Source organism: Leuresthes tenuis, unplaced genomic scaffold (assembly GCF_036924035.1).
Source record: "Leuresthes tenuis unplaced genomic scaffold, fLeuTen1.0.hap1 SCAF_16, whole genome shotgun sequence".
In the NCBI taxonomy this organism is placed as follows: domain Eukaryota; kingdom Metazoa; phylum Chordata; class Actinopteri; order Atheriniformes; family Atherinopsidae; genus Leuresthes; species Leuresthes tenuis.
The window spans coordinates 22,550,355-22,573,760 of NW_027325370.1; the positions used below are offsets into that span (position 1 = coordinate 22,550,355).

A 23,406-nucleotide genomic window follows, 5' to 3' on the forward strand; every position below is an offset into this window, starting at 1 on the left:
CTGAATCCCACACAGATTTAAATGTGTATGTTTGCAAAAAATTGAAGTCATCAAACATCTATACCAAGCATAACATATGATGGTCTATGGTAGACAGGACAGGAAATCCATGATTAATTTACTGGTACACAGAACAGTTCTTCAGCTAGGTTGCGACTGCAGCGAGCACTGACAACTTTATAGAAGTTCTTTAAGAGCAACTCTAAAACTGTAACACACAGCACGGCCCACTTAAATGCAATGTCCCTCCTCTCTTGTCTGGAGACGATTTGTTGGATGTGGAACTCAGATGCTTCTAGCACACCCTCACTGAATATTTGGTTGCCCCAGGCTTGTCGGGCATCCTCTCTTGCCCACTGATTCAACTAAAAATCAGATGGTTGTCAGTTGACAGCCGAGCTCCTCTCTTCACCCAAGTGCTCAAGACATATGTTCACAGATCCGTTGGTACAATTACAAAATCAATAACGGAGTGATTCTTGGTGCCAAGTGCACTTATGAACACTTCCAGCACCTGCACTTGAACAGGCCATGGAGAATGGATGGATGGATGGATGGAGGGAAGACAAAACAATTTCTAAACTTGTTGTGTTGCAAGGAACGTAAAAAAGAGGTTCTTTTTTGATGGGCAGAAAGTTTTGAACCAAAATTTAGTGTTGCAACAGCATGCATCTCACACATGCAGAATCATGAACAGACCAAAAACTAATTAATGGGAAAAAGTTAAGGAGACCATAATCTCTGTGTGACCTGGTCACAGAGATATCTCTGGAGTGACAATAATCTCTTTAAGACTTAATTACAAGGTGGTGGCATGTAATTTATATGTCACGTGAAATTTATTTAAGTGGCCATCATAATAGATATGCAGGAGAGTATGCTGGCAGAACGCCACAAATCCAAGACTTTTGACCAAAATACCCTGTTTTGATCCCCCAGCGAAAGCTTTGTTTTCTTACCCAGGCCTGTTATATTTTTGGGGCTTTTTGGGGCTTCTGTTACACTTTAAAACATTTTTGTGAGGACAGACTGCTAATATTATTTCAGCAAAGAAGAAAAAAAATGGTCCAACAACAAAAGCAGCATCAAAGTCCTTCAACAGGGCAAGGGCAGCCATTTGAACACACAGTGCTCAGCTGCAGCTATCTACAGGACTCACATTAACAACAAAACAGCCTCGATCAAAATCTGGCACCAACACAACTATTTACAGTACAGTGAATGTAAATTAGACTTTTCACTTTTAAAGATTATAAAGAGAAAGGCTGAAATGATAAAAAATCCATGTAATGATGATAAAAAAAACAAAAGACGTACGTTTCTTCATATACTTTGATTACACATCTGTCTCATCATGCTCAGCAGTCAAACCTACAATCAAAGACTACAATTGTAAAAAAAAATGCAAAGAAAAATCTAAAAGGCTTTGGATTTGTAACATTCTCTGTCCTCTAAGGTGGCACAAAATAACTGTTGCCTGTCACACCATTGTCTGTCATGCACAATGATTTGAGATTAGTTACCAAATAACCAACAGGAAGTAACTATCAGTCCCCATCTTTGTTTTTGTCTGATTCCAGTGCTTGAGCAAACAGTGCCTGACCTGGAGAGGTGTGTAAATGCACAGAGAGGGAAAGAGAGCAACTACAAACCATCCATCTGTGGGTTTTTTTCCAGAGGCCAAACAAATGTTCAATCAGAGCTCTTATCGGTTCGAGAAATCACAGTGTGACAAGTGCAGCTGAAAGCAGCCTGCCAACAGAGCAATGAGTGATCGAGCGAGACCTCAATTCAAAAAGCATTGACAGATGACAAGCATAACACAAGAAGACTTCTGCTCTTGATTTTATTTCAGTCATGGGGGTATGAGAATAATGAGGAATCTCCTATTTCCTCCTATATCCTCCTGTTTCTCAAGTGCAAATTCTCCAAGTTGGTGCCGAAGATCCTTCTTCTTCTTCTGCTTCTATTTATTGCTACATATAAATTATTCAAATTGAGGCTGACAGCAGAAAGGATAGGCTTATATTATTCAGGGATCCTGGACTAGTTTATACATCTTGAAATATGTGATGTTAAAATACCTTGCTTTGCTGATGTGTTTACAAATGACAAACAGAGAAATTACTCAGAAATACTTTCACCCATCGCACATTTAGAAATGAGTGGGTTGCTCAGTAAAACAGAAATCTGTGCCTCTCTGTTCCCCTCTACATAACACACTACTGTAGATAGTATGATAATACTGAAATGATCGTTTCAAAGGCTGACATCAAAGGAAATTTTATCCTGTTTGTCCCTCACGTCGGGCCAAGGCAGACCAATTAAATTAACAGTCATGGATATGTGCTCAAGCATTCTATCTCCTTCACTTTGAGGGCAACAGTGAGGACGACAGAGAGGACACAGATTTACGCCTTCGCTTTATGATATCCATTAGTCCTGTTTCACGGTCAGCCCTTACTACCCACACGAGGAAAATCTGCCACATAAACCATTTTTACTTTGAAACATGCTGGCTTACACCATCAGATCATGCTTATCGACCAAACTAATAAAAGTGAGGAAAAATACAGAGGACAGAGTTAACCTACAAGTAGGTCACATTAGAAGTCTTTCAACCCAACATATCATACAGGTCATTTCAAAGAAATAAGCTCATGTACATGTTTACATACCTAAACCATGAACATGTAAATATAGAAACTACCATTTCAATTATACAATGTACAGTTGTTTTATTAAAATTTGATGCCTCATGACTTTTTTTCCTTTTGCAGTATTTAAATCAATGTGAATCCTACGTCCAACCTAAGAGAGGTTGAGGGTAAAGTGAGATGATTCCTTAAAAAAATTTAATAGGAAGTGGACATTTTAAACAGGATAATGATCCAATGTACACTTGCAAATCTACCGAAGAATGTCTCAAAAAAGAACAAAAAGAGGGTTATTGTAAGACTAACTAAAAGCCAGGATTTGAATCGTACAGAAACGTTGGATTGGAAATGACAGCACACGTAATAAACAAAGAATTTTACACAGAAAAAAGGTAAAGAGCCAAGGGTACATTCACATTTTCAAAAGAGGATCTTTACATCAATTTATATTTTTGTTCAATAACTAATTATAAAAGGTTATTTCTTGTGCTTTTGGTAATTTCTATGGTATTCTGCCATTAGCTGTACGCTCTGTCTCAAAGAGGATGAGATGTCCGTTGTACAAACATGACAAAAAGCCATAAATTAACATGAGATGCACATACTCCAACTGTGATTCCAACTTCCACACATTTTACTCAGAACTGTACAAGTCACCCCCAAATGGTACTGAATGAACTTTATGTGATCACTCAAAGTCTTTAAATTACATCATTAGGATTTGTGAACATTTTTGTTCAACATTTTGCTCTTAGCTGAAATTTTACTGAACAAGAAAAAAAACTCTTGGTCACTGCTGATGTTAAGAACAACAGTCCAGTGAATAACAAGTGCCTTTCATTCCGAAGGAAAAATTAATGTTCAAACCAAATTTCACAGCAATATATCAAGTAGTTTCTTTTTTTTATAGATGCTTCAGTCAGTGCTAAAGCAGTATTTCAAATGTCTTTGCTGCTCTGAGAGAAAGTGCAGTTGATAATCTGAGGAACCTACACGGCACTAATAAATAACTCGATATATATACAGCACAAAAAAACAAATGTTTCCACACAAAGAGCTTGTAATTAAGCTGAGTTGATTTTGGCCTTATGCTAAGAAAGCTGGGACTCTAAGTGACTGCTGTTTTAGTTCCTGAATCCTGGAGAAAACACCACTGAAACACTCTTGAGCAAGAGGCTTAACTCCTGTATTCTTCAAAGGAAATGTGACCAACAATAACTGTAGTTGTTCTTGAGCAGATTCCAGCAATAAATATATTTAACAGTGGAGCATTGGCATTGGCAGAACATCAGCACTGATGTATAGGGAAACATTCGAGAATGAATTAGGGAATGCTGATTATCGTTCCCTGGAAGCTGTACTTTGTAACCAATACTTTGGTTACTGAAATCTGCAGTCTGTATCTCAATGTGCATCTCTACTCGTTAGAGTTTGAGTCTTGATTAGTTTAGAAAAAAAATAAGGCTTGGCTGCACAACCGAAAGGAGCACTGCCTTAAGCGTGATCCGGCTCTTATCGCTAAATACGCTGCTCTAAGTGGGAAGGGGATCAAGCAGTTTTATCATTTCTGTGTAAGCCAACTGGATATAGCAACCTAGCCCACTGACACAGCATTGTTTTGAAAACCCTCTGTGGCACGTAAAAGTCTATTGTGTCACAAAAACTGTACCAGAAGCCAAAAGTATGAATATGAAGACAGACATCATCAATTGAAAATTAAGATTTTGTTAAATCTGAGTGGACATAAATGGGTCATGTCTTCTTATCTGCACTTAAAAAAATAGATTGGATAATAATTTAAATCCATTGGGGATTAGAATTTTAGCTGTGGTTCTTGTATATCTATAATATGTTGGAAAATTCTGAAGATAAAGTGGAAGAGTTTTATGAAGTAAATAAGAGCCCTGGTAATTCATAAGATAAGATAAAAAAATCATGCACTCCATGGGTTTATCACATCACATGTAGTCTCCATCATCATTATGACTCACTTAGAAAGACTAAAACATGCCTAAAGGAGAAGTACCTTTATTTAATTGCCCTATACCTGTCAAACTCCAAAACATATCCTCAGTCTAAGATATAGTATAAACATATGACTAACAGAGGCTGCTGCTCCATATGATGTCATGTCTGTAATGACCGCTCACTTCCGACATCCTCTCTAGTGATGGAAAACCCCCGCCTGTAGATAGGCCAACTCCTACGGGGCGATTGTGTTTATCGAGGGTTTATTAGCACCCACGTCAGCTCCAAGGGAAAACAACCTAAGCAAAGTGAGCTAAACTTGATGTTTGAACAACAACAAGTGCCCTGAACAGCAATTAATTAACAATCTTCAGCCAGACGGCCAAGTTTGTTTCCCAGCAGTGCTGACAACATGCCTCTGTGGCAGTTCACACAGCTGTCTGCTAGTGGGCAATCTGTGTGAGTTAAAGTTGCAATTTATATTTTAATTTAGACTTTTAATTAAACGTAGCACATAGTTCAAAACCTACGAACATCTTGGCATCCTCTTTCACGATGGGTTCTATAAATGGAAAGTAAACTGGCAACGGGGTCATGTGACTGGCCCCTCAGGACAACAGTAAGGAGCAGTGGGCCGGCAAATTAAGTATTGAATATTAGGCACTGTGAAAATATTGCTATATTCAAAGAGAATCAAACAGAAATGGCTTCTCAGTTGTCATGGGCCACTAGATGACATGGGTTTTCAAAGATAAAAAGTAAACTGCATTATGTACTCTATTGAAATCATTCAGCCCCCACTGTGGCCCCTGCCATCTGTGACATTACGGGTTATGTGTGGGTGGGCAGAGTGTTTGGCCTCCAGCTGAACTAGCTGCATGCATCCTGTGCAGCTTGATTTCCTCTAAATCTTACTGATGTGATTGCTGCAGTAAGATGAGTTGGATTCGATAAAATATCCTCAAGAAGTGAGAGACTTTTAACGTTTTACATCATAGAGACACCCTTAATTTTATCATTTCTGAGCTGAACAAGCCTTCAATGAAACTCCTTTACCAGATTATTTCTCACTGAGAATTTCCATGCAACTGCATGCTCTAGTTTTCTATTTGTGCTTTTCATGCTGTGTGAGTCTTTCATCCAAATGAGCTATTTTAGGAATAAGTTGGGTTGCATAAGATTCTGAGCACATCATTTAGTCAGTCATTTCTCTCACATACATACACATTCGCATACATCTTGGACTCATGATAAGAATAGTGGCTCCACTAAACTGAGTCACAGCTGACCTCTGATCTATCTTGACTTAATTTCAGCTAAAAATGTGTAGTGGAACATAGTATTTTACAGGATCCAGCAGAGAGGGCATTACTGCAGTCACAGAGTTGAACTGAAATGGGGAGTTGTTCCAATTAGAGATAATGTGCAGCTTGGTTCCTGAACTCTTGCTAGTTTATGGTAATTCCCCCCTGTTTAAATGGACTTGGGGCTCCAGTTGTCATAATGATCTCATTTTGGCCTGGTTTTAATGGGATTACAGGGAGGATACTGGTGACTGCATTGCTTGTTATTTACCACAGGAGAATGAGAAACTGTCTGGAACTTGGCCTGACTCAAATCTGAAAGTATATGCAGTTGTATGAGAAGGGAAAAAAAACATGATCATAGAATTGCGGACGTTCTCATTTAGACTCCATTTGATCCTGAATAATCCAACTTTTGTAAAAACTTTGGTTTCACGTGGGCTTAAATCAAAAATCAAAATGTGGGTGCCATTAGATTCAATAAATTCACACGCTAATTTGTGTCAATGCTCTTTAGAGTCAAATATTTAGTTCTGTGTATCTCTCCATCGAAATTTGTATCAAAACCAACAGCTGAACATATTTCAGCTCGGATGCACACGTAAACAAATGCTGAGTGTATGGCAGGAACACATTTATGTAAGGTAGCCTGCTGTAGTTACAAAGCACTCGCTCTTTAGTCATTTCATGGAGGAGAGCCAAGAGAGTGACAAAGCCCTGGCAAAAAACAAAAACACAACACATGGTGCAAAATGGTTTTGTAGCCTTGAAGTGTCCAGCCACAACACATCCATGGGCATGCGCCAAACATCTGCTAGACAGCATAATTTTACTTGGTCGTAGTTAAAACAATTTGACAAACAAAGCCTAGACGTCAGTGTTGAGCAAAATCTTTTCATCAGTACATCTTTTAAGGTGTGTATGTCCCCTTATTTATCCTTCGAGGTAATATTCTGTTTGCCAGGAAGGTTACACAAAACATGCCAAGCCAAATTTCAGAAACACTTGGCTGATATTGTTCTGGCTGTTATCGTGCGTTGCTAAACAAAGAAATCTGGAGTAAGCTTACAATTGTATTTGCTTAGTATCTGACATATATATCTGTACTAACCAAGAACACTCAGACTTAACATGATGATCAACTCAATCCGCACTTTGATATTTTCGGAGGCAGTAGACCCCTGTGTTTAGTCTCGAGGCCGCACAAATGCCCTGATTTCAAATATAATCACAACGTGCATCCGTGAGGAAAAAATGGCTATCAATCAAAGAATCCATCAGGACAATTACACCTTTGTGTTAACAAAATGCAAGTGCATCAAGATGTGCTACTGATGGCTGTGCTGATCAGAGGTCAGCGACTGAGATAAGGATGTCAAGAAGGTGTTTTGAGCATCATCCAACGAAAGACAATTACAAAAAGGCCCCGCCTACATCTATCTCATTGTGCGCTGACCCAGAGGCCGGTGCAGAGCGGCTCATTTACAAACCTGCTTGTATAGATAAAACAATGCCCATTCTCACCTGCGCCTGAATGTGAGTCAGCTATTATTGAGAAGGATGCTTGAAAAGGAGGTGGGAGGCGCCAGGGTTTGAATACTGAGACCGGAGCTGCAGGCATCATTTACTGCCAGTTGCCATACATCCTCCCTCTTCTCCTCAGCAAAGGCCCTTTGCCTGTACCCCGATAGGCCGATTAATCATTCTGTCACAGAGACATGGACCCAATCTGCATGTAAGGAGGTGCAGAGAAAATGTGACAGAGCAGAGGGCTTCTGCAGCACTGCAGATAGGTGACATCCAACATTTAGAGAGGAAAATGCTTATCAAAAGCAAGACTGCATATGAAAGCTACTTCCTAAATGTCAATTTCAGAAGAGGCTTGACATCTTTGGAATTCCTTTCTGCTCGAGAGTGAAATAAGCAGAATGACATAACATTATCATGTCTGTCCACTGCACTTTAAAGTGCAAATTAAGAATTGTATAAACATAATATCTTGTGGAAATGTGTTTGAAAAATCACAAATCAATTTAATATATTCTAAGAGTCATAAGAGCAGAAATTAATTAAAAATAACTATTCTAAATGGTGCTCTTAAAATAACTTTTCCCCCCTTTTATGTGTCCCTTTCTGTAACATGGGGGAGTGGTTTTGCTCCAGCACTGTGCACAGAATAAGTGACAATGAGTGTTTTGGTTTTTTTGTAGCTGTGGTAGTTACTTGGTCATTTCTTCAAAATGTTCATTGCTGAGAATATTTTTTGATGCAGGTTGCACAATCTCCAGCCTGTCAAGACACAGAGTCCACAGTCTTTCCGACTGAAAAGAGCTAACAGCTAGCTTTCCCGCCGGGGTTCATGTTGTACAGGAAGGGAGACAGAACTTGACCGATGAAGCTGGAGCAACAAACACAACCATGTGCTCATACGAGACCAAGGTAGTGACAGTGGCAGAATGTTGGCATACCGCTTACGGAGATGGGAACTATGCCCTGTTTATATTCCTTTTTAGCTTATTGGTCTTTCTTGTCTCTTCTGATTTACCCTTTCTATCCTGCTTCAACCTCTGATATCACCGATATACCTGATATCATAAAACATAGCTTAGCTTTGCTACACAGTATGAAATTTAGCTAATAACCAACAACCTGATCCCATTAGATTTTGCTTTGTGTCCTATTTTGTACTCCAGCAGTGCGACCACCTTTATTTCTGTTAGACTCTGATATGTGACGGTCAGTGCTGGTCATGTCTGCGTAAAAAATTAGCGCGGTCATGATTGGCGTTCATATTTTCCGTAAACTTGGGAGCTGAATTAGGCTGTTTTTAAGTGACGATCACGAGACTACATTTCTTTTCGAGAGTAAACGTGTCATGATGAATTGTACCTGCAGGCACCCCACGGGGGTGTGCTTTGGTGAAAGCCATTGATCTTGTAATGATTTCCGTACCATTCACTAGCATAAACACTGTATATACAACTAATACAATTGCATCAGGGGAGTTACAGACATGTTTAGCTGCCACAACAGATAGCACGACAGAAAGTGACAAAAAGAGGTTTCAAAGGAGAGCTATAAAAAAGTGAGCAAACAAAGAGTGAGGCCAGACATCGGAAAGCCAAAGGTGAGCACCTGTAAATTAAGATTAACTTTGGTTTTGGCTTTGACACCAACAGCTGCACTGCGCACTGAGTCTGTCCTCCTCTCTGTTCTGCAATGCCCCTCAGTAAGATTTCATTTCGGCGGTACTCCCACACCAGATTTTGTCACACAGCTGCTGCTCTCATTTCTTTCTTCTTTCTTTTAAGTGTATCATATGTTGTTGCAGGGTGTTTTGAAATTGCTTTTCTTCACTCCCTGCTAAAGTTACCATCAGTGTGGCGTTAATTGTGAGACTGAAGCATTTGTCACTAAACCTTTGCTGGTTGTTATGCTTTCATTGTTATATGAAAATGATCAAATAAAGTAAAACACATTTTTCTTTTTTTTTTTATCAACATTTGATTTTGAGCATGTCGGGCGTTGACAAAAAATAGATACACGAAGAGCTGTGGGGCGCGTGTTCCCGTACTTCATAGGACTCCATATCACTACAGTCCATATTAGGAGGAGAATTCAAAAGAGGTGTGCAAACTGGTCCATTTTGGTACTGTGAACTTAGTTCAGAATTTCAAATGGTGAACTACCAACATGAATTTGTTCAGTTCTAAACTGTGTGAACTGAACTTTGAACTAGTTCTTGTGAAGTGTGAACCTGCACAACACTGATGAAGGCAAACTTTACAGTACTGTAAAAACTCTATTGGTAATCGTTAGCTAGTGTTTGGTAACTTAACAGCACATCACGCCAGTTCTCCACTGGTTCACTTCACAGCAAAAAATAATTTCCTTGTTCTTTCCTGGTCCTTTTGACCCTTATCAGACTCATGATTATAAGACTGTCATGTGCTTTGTTTGGATCCATATCTTTTATTGTTAAATCTGTCCTAGCTTAGCTGTACTCCCTCATATAATGTCACTGACAGGCTGTGTATTTTTTTTTCCTTCACACCGCAAGCTGCACTTTAAGCTACAATCAGTAGCTTAGTTTTAGCTTTAGAGCTGCAATAATTAAACTTTGTGAGGCTTGACCGGACGATACATTGCAATACTTTTCGAAAGGGCTGGAATCCATCTGGCTTGTGAAGAATTTCACAATGAAATCAATGTCACAGCGTATTCTGAACTCGACTTAAACTAAGGAAATTGAAACAGCACATAAAATAGTGTAAAAATGTGGTTAAAAAAATTTGATCCATAAAAACACTTAAACCACTGATCACAGCGCTATGGTGATTTAAACTTTTAATGGGTTCTTTTCATTTAAAGCAAACCTGTAATTGCACAAACTGATAGACAAACCAAAGACAACAAACACATAATTTCCTTCTTAGAGGTTAGTACAAGAAAATAATGTGCACAATATTAGATAGTCGAATGAAAACATCAGAACTTAAAGTTTTAATAGCTGGAGTGTCTCTGCCTTAAGCAAATTACTCAAAAAGTCAAATTATTCCATTAAACCAACTTCTGAGCATTTTAGTGTATTTACCTTTCCACATTTAGCATGACTTCAAAGACTTTCTGTAACGTTGTAAGCATCAACAAAAAAAAAGAAAAGCAAAGTATGATGAAACAACACAAACACATCTCACTCATGTTTCCCTGCTCCGTGTTAAGCTCTGCCCGACAATCACAATTCTTCTCCTCCAATATGAAGCTACAGGGCCAGAAATACAAGCTGCTAGAAATATCACAGTGACAACCAGCATGTTTCTCACCCTCTAAAGTTTAAAGAGTGGCCAAACTGTCCTGTCAGCGCAGCAAGATGCTGTGACTGGTGACAGCGTCTGACCGCTTAACAACGAAGCTCCCTGCCATCTTCTGCCAGCAACACACCATCACATGAGCTGGGGCCAAGACTGGAAAGGCTCAGCTTTCACCTGGGGTGATGAGCTGACAGCAGCTGAGCTTTCACAGTGATAGCTGTTTCATTGTGTCAGATAAAAATCGCTGACTCATCTTTAAAGTCCACTGTGCTTAGCTTTGTCATTTTCAGCATTGTTCTGCATTAGGATTACTTTAAAATGTGTGCTTGGAGAAAACATTTCAACCTAATAAAGAAACCTAAATTTGTGCAACAACAGTATTATGCATTCAAGAGGGCACACCCACTCCTGTAATATAATGTTGGATGGGTATGTAGTATGCAGGCTGCGCAGTCAGAATACGCCTCTTTTCTTTTGCTTTCTCTTTGAGCACTTCCAGCATTCAGGCACCAGCTGCCCTCTTGGAGGGAGCCAACAGAAAAAAAAAAAAGAAGATGAACTTCAAAGCTTCCTCTCATTTTTCTGGTTATGTATGAGAGACTCAGAATATTTCTTAGTGTGAGAGCCACTAGGAGCGGCTGCCTGGGGTACGGACTTAATGAGCCTGTCTGAATATTTTAGAGCCTGACAAAAAAGGGACCTTCAGAGCATGCTCAATATCAAATAGTCTCCTGCTATATGGGTATTAGAGAAGTAAACATAAGGCGACAAGCCACAACATTGAAACCACCATTTAGTGAGGTATTTTTTTCTTACTAAATGGTGGTTACAATGCAATGCTTTGCTAGGAAACATTGGGTCCTTGCATACTTGGAGTTAAAAGTAACCTCCACATGTATCATCCATGTAAAGATTACTGCAGACTAAACACCCCCCCACCCCCCACTTGGTAAAGGCACTCCCTGATGGCTGTGGCCTCCCGCAAAATACTCCTCAGAAACAGCTCTGGGAACAAGACGGAGATCCCAGAGGGTTGACTCAATATTATAACTACCCTGATCCCAGATCGAATCGAGTATTTCCTAGCCTAGGAGGGTGAAAACTGTTTTATTCGAAAGCACATGGTGGACCTAAAAAATATCAGGCAGGTCGTTTGAGTCTTGTGTTCAACACACAAACAGGTAGAGTTGAAAATCAGTTTTAACAAATATTGTTTGTTTATTACTGAAACATGAGCAATCACGAGACCACTTACAGTCAGAGTAATTTGCTGTCACGCGTAATTGTAGCACCAGATACTCTGGGGTAACAATAAACCTGGTTTATGCTTCCAAGTTGTTACTTCATCATCATGTGAAAACAGGAGAGCAAAATTCTCTTTGAGTATGATGTAAAATGATGTCATAAATGCTTTAGTTTTGATACTGGTTCACACTGAGCTAAATAAAAATAAGGCTTTGAAAAACACTGTAAAAACAGTATATTCACTATTCATGGTAAATTTGTTTCATAGAAATAAAATGAATTGGATTGTTTCGTAATGCCAGGCCCAATGCAGATTTGCAAGAGTCAGCTATAGACAGTAAGAAGTACAAGCAGCCCAAGATAGGTTTTGTCCTTGGTACTGTCACCTCAGTGCCGCCTGAGCTATACGTCCCATGAGAGACAGCAGAAAAAAGAGCATCCTGCAGCACTCTATGAAATCCCCACCCCTCTCTCTATACTTCTCAGCAAAACTGTCAGCTTCTTTTCATGTTTGACCACTCAGCTTTGGGAGATAAAGAGCCCTGGAGCTTGTCTCTGCAATGTAACAATGGAACAGATCTGATTTTTTTGGGGGGGGTTATACTGCTTTTTGGCTCCTCTTGGCTGTTTCCTCAGTGTTCAGTGAGGTTGTGTGAGATGCTGGTGGAGCTAAACGGGTAAGCAGAGCATCTGTTAGCAGGGCAGCCTCCTGGACACTCTCCAGGAAAGAAGTACACCCACCAGACAAGCTAAATGAGGCATGATCAATGAGAATAATCTAGATACAGTGCAACATGACCAACCCCTCTTCTAAAAATTCACGCACAAGTTGCATGAGAACCAGGTCCATAGCTTGATGCTGGGTCAGCGCAGGATCCAGAGGATGCTCAGTGTGTCCCTCAAAAAAACATAAAATAGAATAAAAAAGGCTTATGAAATAGCTTGTGGTAAACTTGAGTGAGCATGCACCAGAAACTAACATGCACCTACATTGTGGTAGAACCAACAACAAAAAGAAATGCTAAGTTAGACGTAGCAGGTCCAAATCCATCACCACAGCGAAAACCATCAGCCTATTCCAGATTCCTCAAAGGAAGTGTTCGAGCAATGCTGAGAAGAGAGTTGAAATACACGCTTACCAGCACTACCGTAATTCCGTAATCCTGTTCTCCACAACAGGCAAACCCATTCACCAAACAGGCACTTAGGGTTAATGTGACAGTGCCTTAATAACGTCCCTCGACCGCTCTCCCATCAGCACCAGAAACTGCAGTCCTCTTCTCACTGTTTCCACTGCAGCACTACTTGTTCTCGTGCACACACACACACATTCAGTCACTCTCTCTGTAACTACCCCCACCTCTGTTTCTCTCAATCCCCTCCTCCTCTCCCTCTCGCCACTCTTTCTGTCTCTTTCACTGAAAGGATCCCCCTCCCCTCCCCTCCTTTTCACCTCTCCCTTCCCCTTGCTTTCACTCCATCTCCCATCTCTCGCTCCACTCCGGCACTCACTGCTCGGACGGCTGATTTGCGATGCTGCTCACAAGGTGCTGTATGCAGCAATCTGTGTCCCAACGCATAAGGGCAATCCAAAAGCATCAATATGCTTGTGTGAGCCACCAGCACCCATACCCTCATTCAGCCAGCTCTGCTGCTGGGGGGGGAATCCATTGGAATCAATAACGTTTCAGAGCTGCAACTGAGTAAAAAAAAACAAGGATGTAAAAAAAAAAAAAGATTTGACAAGAGAGATGACACCTCAAGATAACAGAAGGAGGACTGTATGAATCCTGTCATTTGCTATGTGGTTACTGCTGCAGTAATTTGCTACTTTGTCTCACTTGTCGTTTCATTTCATTTATCTGATTTATGTCTGTCGACCTGCGCCACTGTCATCGAGAGAGATTTTAATCTTTAATATCTACAAGATACATACACACGTATGTGTGTATATATATATGTATATGTACACAGCTTACATGAGCGTATAAATATGAGTCTCTTTGGTATGATTCAAAAACCTTTTGTCAACCAAAGAATATTCGCCTTTTGACACTGCTCTATATAAGCCTCTAAAGCTTAAGGAAGAGGATTTTTTTGTTGCAAAATCGTCCCAATGCCACGCAGGCCACTTTGCTCACATGACTTTTTCCCCTTCCAGTCCGTATATGTCCCCGTAAATCTGCTCGTTAATGACAATATGTGACGCACTCCTTCGCTTAACACCGATGGTGAGCCAGACAGTTTGGAGCCCTTCGGGTATTTCTGTGTGCCACTGAGAATCATCGTCGTTCCCTAAGTGAATCACACACCTTATTGGCCAGCAATGAGAGCTTGATCCAAAAATCAATAAAGTCTCAATCAGTAAAAAATGGAAGGCAGAGAAAATGGGGGATGGCTTTTTTTGTAAATTCAAAAGATACAGCAGCAAGTAGAAGAAGGTCATTTGTTCCCAGTCTGTGGCAATAGCATTTGTCAGGGTTGGGTTCTTGTGGTAATGTATAGTCGCTGGTTCTGAATTAAAAATTATGTAGTAATTAACAGTAGAGTGGAGGCAACCCCAATAAAACTTACGTAGAAAAGTTGGCCCAGCACAGTCATGGGCATTCCGATATATTCTCTTTCGTGTATCGTTACCTTGCATGTTTTATGTTAAAGTGGGCAAGAGAGATGCTGAGGAGATGATTTCCTAAGAGCTATTAGATGAAAACATGACATAGCTCAGCATAGTGGGTAGTGTGCCTTTAAAAATCTGGGAAAGAAGAAGAAGGCCTAAAAAAAACATAGTTTTCCACACACAACCTGGGAGACACATCTGGAGCTTCATTTGACAGATCTAATGTTTGCTGAAGTCTCATCAGAAATGGTCTTCATGGAAGGGTGGCTGTCAAGAACCCAATTATTAAGGAAAGGAAATAGAGAAAAGGCTGAGGTATGGTGCAGGCCCTGTAATCGTTTGGGGCTGCATTTCAGCCAATAGTGTTAGGGATCTTGTCAAATTTGATGGAATTGCAAACACAGAAAAGTTCCCACCTCAAAGCATTATCAACTAAAAAACGTCTGACTGGTGACAGTTTAATTTTCAGTCTGAAAATGATCCCAAACCCACTCTTGGTGTAGTGAAATATAACCTGGAGTTTTTAAAAAGCACACAATGGAACACTATCAGTAAAGGATTGGCCCCAGAAGAGCCCAGAGTTCAACATTATTAAAGCGGTGGGGGATCATTTCGACAGAGGACGGAACAAAAGGCAGCCAACATCCAAAGAAGAGTTTTGAAATGTCCTTCAGAACTATTCCTGATGACTGCTTAAAGACATGTTAGGAAAGCTGGTCGAAGAGAGTTTGGGCTGTGCTGAAGAACAAAAAATAAAGAAAGAATAAAGGTGGACATGTAACTTTCAATTAGTTAGAATTGCACAAACTTTGTTTTTGCCACATAGACTGTTTTTCAATTTATGCTTGCACATGTTTTTAAGAAACGCTGCACTGATTTCCAGTTATCCTGGCAATATGGAAAGAAATGAGTGGGGCCTTAAGACTTTTGCACTTTTTATCTGTTATTCTGTATCTAAATGCTTTGCAACTTCCCGACCCTGTCTGTTGAATTCAACCCAAAGCCAATTTATCTCTTGATTTTGAGCAAACTGAGTTACTTCTCAGCTAGTTTGGCACTGAGGTTTTCTGCACACATTTCTCAAAGAGGAGCAACTATATACTGTATTGGTTAGGTTCTATGTTCACTTTCAGACTGATATACAAGCAGGACAGCAAATGTGGGACAGATTCAAAATAACCACTCTGCTAACATAATGAAGAAACATGCCCCTCAGTGCAACAGTGTGGCCCACTGGTGTGGTTTTAATTGGTTCAGGGCAACAATAAAGCTGAGGAATAAGCCTCACAAGGCTGTATAAACAATATTTGTCAGCAGAATGACTTAATTTTAGTCTTTTTCAACTCAATTAGTTGACAGGAAATACAACATGTTGCCTTTAAGATCAAAGAGACAGAATCAACCCCTGATGGGAGGCGCTTCCATTCCTCCTGCAGCTCTTCAATGGCATACTGGTTTGTGTAAGGGTGAAGGTAAAATGGCTGCATTCTACTGCAATGAGCACTCAGCAGCTCAATAGTCATTGTTCCTTCCGTATAAAAAAATCGGGGATATTTTACTGTTGATTCTATCGTTTCCTATCACACCCTTTACTTTATGGAGCCTTTTCCACATTGTAAGAGAAATCTTGCTGCCCTGTGCCCTTAAAAAACTCTGCAGGTCTGATTCAGTATCTGAGAGGGAACAGGATATTGATTCAAGCAAGATTCATCGCTTGGTGGGTAAACCCATCGTGACCAGCACTGGCAGCTGTCCCATGAGGCAAGAAACAAAAATGGACATTGGCTTGTAGTGTCAGATGAATTCTATTTATGCTCTCTTCATAGTTTTAAGCTTTCTGGTCATGGCTGCCCAAGCTGATTCTCAATGAAATAACAATCTAGTAATCGTAAGTACATTTTCAGGGGGGAGAAAAAACTCCATCAGACCTTACTTTGAACTAAACAGGCCAAGTCTCCATAGAGATTTAGCACAACTTAGAATGCATATTTAATAAGGCCGACGTGTGTAGACTTGCTGCATGGAGCTTACTGCCATCAATGACTGTGTGCAGCTATTAAAATGCACTACCCTTTGTTTTGGGAAAAAAAAATCACGTGCAGAACCATGTGTTTTTCTGTGCAGTGACGACTCTCACATGGCTGTAGTGAGCGTATTCCAGAGGAAAAGCCTCACAGTGGCTCTTAAAGAGCAGCATGTACACAAGTCAAAGCACAAGTATTTAGTGAATCACATGAAAAATAAAAGTTTGCCAAACGTAAAGAAAAAACAAAAAGAAAAAATGCCACAAAATGTTCTTTGGGACATTTGGAAGTGATGGACTTGGATAAGCAGCAATTTCACTGATACTTCTGTGGGCCTCTTAGGCTTACTCTCATCACTGTGACTGCCTATTTGTGTTTTATCTAAATTGAGCACATCACTCCCTGTGGTGTCCCTGGACACATTTGGTGTCACATTTTTCTTTTTCCATGTGTTCCTATTAGCTCATGTTTTTGGCTTTAGGTAAGTCTTCTTTATTTTCTAACTCTGACTTTTGTATTAGTTCTTTTAGAAGCCATCATATATGCTCAACAGGAATAGAGGGAAGCAGGGAAAAACATAGGAAAGCAGAAAGGCTGCTAAAGACAAACTAACCCTGATTCTTAATTTATCTGTAAGTGACAGAAACTGCATTTGCATACAAAAAGGTGTGTGCTGTTCCATTGCATGCACAAATATATGACACCACCCGATGTCCCTTTTTTATCAAGGGCACTCTTAAGATTCATGTCTGTGATGTCTTCTAACATGAAACTTTGAAGGATTGCTGCAGCTGCACCATCTTTAAATCATTTCTGTGATTGCTGCTTTCATGTTCACATGGTAAATATTCCACGCTGTGGCTGGCAGTCAAGGATTAGATCTGCTTCTGGTGCTGTGCTGGGATGGGCTGCTGCAGATGTGATGTGATGCAACAATGCAATACTTTGCATTTCATTGTGTTGGCTCATTTTAGATAAGCCAGAGTGAGAAGCAAACCTCACTGCTTGAGTCATGTTTCCACAACACCTTTCAAGACTGCTTCTCAGAAAGTGCTGCAAAATGCATTGCTGTAGGTGAATTTACTGCATGTAGAAAAGTAGGTTTAAGACTGAATGTCACATCTTGCAGTTATGTCAATTACAGTTGCTGTAGTCTTGACAAATCAGCAACGTTATTTCAAACATTATTCTGCTAGATGTACATTATTGTTAGAAAACCAACAGTTTTAAGAAGATCAAACACTCAAAAAGGAATCCATCCATCCTCTATACCCGCTTAATCCGTCGGTCAGGTCGCGGGGGGGGGGGCTGGAGCCTATCCCAGCGGTCATCAGGCGAGAGGCGGGGTACACCCTGGACAGGTCGCCAGTCCATCACAGGGCCACACAGAGACAAATGAGACAAACAACCACACACGCTCACACTCACTCAGGACAATTGTAGAGACACCAATCAACCTAACATGCATGTTTTTGGACAGTGGGAGCAAGCCGGAGTACCCGGAGAGAACCCACGCATAGACAGGGAGAACATGCAAATTCCACACAGAAAGGCCCCAGCCCAACAACCTGGAACCCTCTCGCTGTGAGGCGACGGTGCTAACCAACACACCACCGTGCAGCCCCTCAAGAAGGCAAAGAAAGCGTATTGGATCTATCCCTCCCAGTTCCTCTCATGGATTTTGTTGAAAAAAAAATTGACCCTTCTAGCTAAATCTGATTGTTACTTTTAAGTCTCATTGAGGTTGAAATTTGAGCACTGAGCTGCATCAAATTAAATATGAAGTAATAAGAAAATTCTGCCCAAATGAAAAGCTGTTTGATATACACAACTAAAGGTTGTCTGGTCCTGCATACAAATCACCACAGATCTTACTATATAAAACCCCCATTTGGGGGGGTAGTTACACTCGAAATACTATTAATTGCTTAAATATAAACAACCAACAGTTATTTTCCTATAATTTAATAAAATATTGGAAATTTTTCCACTCTTTTTCCTGGCTGTAAAAGCTTTATCTTTTTAATAGCTGCTTTCTGCACTATTTTTGACTTCAAGGTTCTCTGCCTCTGTGACTCATTTGACACTTAGATGAGTAAATCTATTAAACTGCAAATCAATACAAAAGCTCTGCTTTTTTTTACACTTTTACAAAAACCTATACAATTTCAGTTTTTGTTGATGTCACAAAGGTGATTTTCTTTCATTCGGTTTTCATGCCTACTATTTAGTTCATAGTGGATAAGGATGAAGTATAGCAGAGCTTTTCAAAGTCTAAGGGTGGCCTTGCAATGGGGAACTTAAAACAGTTTCAGGGTAGGCTTAATGAGTGGGGCTGAAATGTTTGTGATGGGGTTTAGTGGTCGTGTGCACTGCTTCTATGGAGTCTGACAACTGTTTCAGTAAGTATTCAGTGTCGTCTGATAACGTCAAACACACTTGCTAACTGTGTATGGTAATTAACAATGTAATCATGATCTTATAGGCATGCAGAAATTCAGTGAAAAGGTGAGGTATGTTGTCTTTCTTCCAAATATTATCTAAGAGGAAGCTTATTGTCTCAGATTTTGAAATCCTGGATGCAGTAGGAATAAATTGTAATTGCAAGTGTTCCTAATATTTAGCCTCCCACTCGCATGTGCATGTGGTGGACTTTAATGACTTATAAAAAATGGATTATAGAGCAGTTGAATTGGATTACATCAGATTGGTAAAATAATAATAATAATTAATGGATAATAAAAACATTTTAATAAGACATATCCAATTTTGGCAAAAATCATGTTAAGAAGCCAGAACTGTTCTGGAACCGCATTCTTTAGACACATGAAATGAAGATCAACCTGTACCACAAGGACAAAAGGATGAAATTAATGCTCAAAACGGATCCGAAGCACACAACATCCCCTGTAAAACATCGGGAGTCAGAGTGATAGTATGGACATGCATGGCTTCCTATAGCAATGGCTCACTTCTGGTTTTTTGATGTGATTTTTTTTTTGTGTGACAGAAGCAGCTTTGGCTTTGAGTTCTGAAATGTATGTGGTTAAACACAGTACAAATTGCAAAAGCAACCTTTTTGAAGATAAAGAGCAAAAAATATTCTCCAGCAGGTGAGACAAAACTAAACTGAAAGACACCCAAACAAGACAGCTGAAGATTGAATGAAATAAAGACCTGCCAATGCTTTACAGAAAAAGAAACTACCGTAATTCTTTGATTTTGACCATTTGTATTTGTGTCCATGTATTAAAGAGGTCTTATTTTTAAACTGATGAAACCCTTCATCAAATTTGAATGTGAATACTCTGAAATTAAAGCTGAGAATCAACTCTCCAGTGTATAACTGTTCCATAACTGATGTGACTTTGGGAATACATATAAAGCTAAATGTATTAAAACACAATAAAACCAGTGGAGATATGACTTTACTTTTAGGTAGAAGCGTTTACTGTACCAAATGTAATTTAATTTGTAAGATTCTATTTTATTTCTTTTGAAGGATACCCATGGTGTGAACTGGCATCCACAGACAAAGTCTTTGTCTCTTACATGGATATCGTAATCGATTTGCTAGAGGAGCTTTAAGAAGGTAACCATTCACCAGTGGAACCTCCCTTAAACCGAAGAAGAAGCTAAATGTTTATATGAACATGTAAAATATATGTAAAGAAATATAGATGTATTAAGACAATAATCTTATAATTTCACAAAAGCTCCAGCTATGTTCAAACAAAGAACTGTGAACCACCAGTCTCCACGACATAAATTAACTTTAAATAGATATAGAGCTGACCCACGTTAAAAACGATGCTGAAGCAGGGCAGATGGGGCGGTATAATGGTTGATGGACAGTAGCAGAATAAGCACCCAGTAACTGTCCTTCAAGGCGTGGCTGTTGTCTGCCGAGTTTTATTAGCTCTCTGTAGCCTCGAGCTTACCTCACTCATTGAAATTACTCTGATTAATCAGATGAGTACTGGAGTGTGCGGGGCGTGCTAGAGACTGGCGCACAAAGAGCAAAACCGACAGTAAATCATGCTTGTTCACAGTGGGTAGCACCCTCTTCCTCACCACGCCTTTCTTGCTTACTTCACACTGCAGTTGGCTCCCTCCACCCTGGCACATACACAGCTTTTCCAAGAACAGATGGGCGAACAGGGAAAACCCAACACACGTTTCCTGCTGACATCTAGTGGAATCCAAAACATGTGATTGCACTGAGTTCAGTTCTATTTACATATTCTGCTGTAGAATACTGAGTGTTCTTTGGATTCCCTGTGCAGCCCAAAATATTTGACAAAAAATAATTTGATATGATGCACAAACAACTTAAAGAATTCAATTCTCCCTCACGACTGATGATAATCATCAGGATTTTCCTTTCAGGTCAGCTAGCGCTTCACTCCACAGCTCATCAGAGCGTTATATTATTGGACAGTTTGAGAAAGCATCCAGCCATAGACAGTCTGCCATCTGGGCCGTGCCTTCAGTGGACAGTGAGGGAACATGCAAGCTGCATTTCTGAGAGGGGCACTGCAGAGGATGGAGGCGTGTAGCAATGTGTGTGATCTGTTCAGCCCAAAAAGAACAGTCACAGCAATGGTTCTGGACTGCACTGCCGAGGTGGAAAACATTTTCCTCCACCCTCTCTCCGCCTCTCAGAAATCCTTGAGCGGCTCAGCCGATGTCGTCAACCACACAACATCTGCTCGTAGAATACTCACAGCCAAAATCTTGAATCCCGAGAAGTGGCTGGAAGTAATCACAGTGAGAGTGTTGTTTGTCAGAAATCCTGAAAGAGAAAGACAAAGTGATACATCAAATTAAATTTTTTGATAGAAATTTGGCAATATGAAGTTAAACTCAATTGTCTACTTAAACTAAATCCTCTCTCGATTGAGCTGAAGGATGTTAATACCAGGCTTGTATGATATAACAACACTCTACACAACCTTGCCATGACAAAAATCCTCCTGTGCCAATGCAAGAATATTGACAACTGTCTCCTGGTCACATAAGGAGGTTAATGCCAAAATCAGCTGTGATCCCTGAAGCTGGAGGATGGATAAATTATCACCGACAGCTATTTGTTGCACACCACTGCTCATCAATTATCGAATTCATTCGTTGCCAGTATTATAATAGCACTCAATAACATGTTGGAAACATAACACAGAGTTTAAATGTGAGTCAACACAGTTCCAAATTCAAAACACACATTTCTAAAATGATGCTGATTTGGTCCCTCGACCTCGTTGCCATAATCGAAAAAGCTAGGTGCTGATAAATGCCACCACGGTAAGCAAATAATAGATAAACCAGAGCAGTATATCTTTTAATGTCTGATATACATGGTTCTGTTTTCCTGTCCCTTCACCAAAACTTGAGCCTGATGGATGCCCTAAGTGTGGTTTTGCAGAGGGCATCTTTCACTTAAAAGAGCCTTTTTTTACTCCCTACAGCTGCAAACAGGAAAACAAAATAACTCCACGTATGTGCAAATCCAATGAAGCTTAATGTCACAACTAATACAGAATAATATTACTAAAATAGGAAAGGATATACATCATCTCAAGAAATGTACCAGCCACGTTAAAGCTTAATCAAACTGAACTGAATAATATCTTATGAATCCCCAAAGGAAAAGTACAGCGTTGCAGAATAAATTAGTGAGGATGGACAAACTAATTAATTCACTAGTTAACAAACTGTGGGTAGTTTGTAAGTGTAGTAAAAAGGTGTAGTTGAACTCTCCAGAGATTTCCAAGAATTGGGGTTTTGTGCTTGCGGCTTGGCAACAACTGGGCTGATGAGGTCACATGCGGCACTGGCAGGTAAAACAGGGGAAGTCTTTCGGCAGACAACAAGACCGTAATCTCAAAGTCAACAGTTCAGCTTTTGGGATGCAGAGACACTCCTTCTCAGCAGCATGTCCACGATTGCCAATCCCCTCTATGTAATTCAGGGAGAAATGATAAATCAGCGCAAAAGTGTTACTGAACTGACACACTTTAAACAATAAAAGCTACACTTGCAACATAAAACACAAACTCTACAAATTAACAAAAGACTCATAGTCTTGATGGAAAATATGGACGTGTCACTTCAGCTAACTTTTATTGCTCTACTCGATTAACAAAGAAGGTCTTGTGAGCATGTATACACGCGTGAATGCCCCAGAAAACATAAGTGCTATTTTCACACAATGTCATATTCTGTGAATTTCAGAAGATACACTACACTGCCAAAAGTATTCGCTCATCTGCCTTCATATGCATATGAACTTAAGTGACATCCCATTCTTAATTCATAGGGTTTAATATGACGTCAGCCAACCTTTGCAGCTATAACAGCTTAAATTCTTCTGGGCAAGCTTTCCACAAGGTTTAGGAGTGTGTTTATGGGAATTTTTTACCATTTTTCCAGAAGCGCATTTGTGAGGTCAGACACTGATGTTGGACCAGAAGGCCTGGCTCACAGTCTCTGCCCTAATTCATCCTAAATGTGTCCTATCGAGTTGAAGTCAGGACTCTGTGCAGGCCAGTCAAGTTTTTTTTGGAGGAGCCTCCATGTCTTCATGGACCTTGCTTTGTGCACTGGGCCATCCCCAAACTGTTTCTGCAAAGTTGGGAGCATGAAATTATCCAAAGTCTCTTGGAATGCTGAAGCATTCAGAGTTCCTTTCACTGGAACTAAGGGGCCAAGCCCAGCTCCTGAAAAACAATGCCAGACCATAATTTTACACTTGGCACAGTACCGTTTTCCTGGCAACCGCCA

At 40.1% G+C, this 23,406-nt stretch overlaps 1 protein-coding gene across 5 annotated transcripts in view; it reads right to left on the bottom strand.

Annotated features, from left to right (window-relative positions):
• The window catches only part of LOC140271812 (synaptotagmin-2-like), a 66,030-nt gene that overhangs the window by 18,266 nt on the left and 24,358 nt on the right, over positions 1-23,406 (bottom strand). For 4 of the 5 annotated variants that reach the window (XM_072367114.1, XM_072367112.1, XM_072367113.1 and 1 more), the window contains one exon: positions 21,354-21,421. The gene's annotated coding sequence lies outside the window, so the exon portion shown is untranslated. Of the gene's footprint in view, positions 1-13,124; positions 13,296-21,353; positions 21,422-23,406 lie in introns of those variants that run through there. The other variant, XM_072367115.1, reaches the window with a different exon arrangement.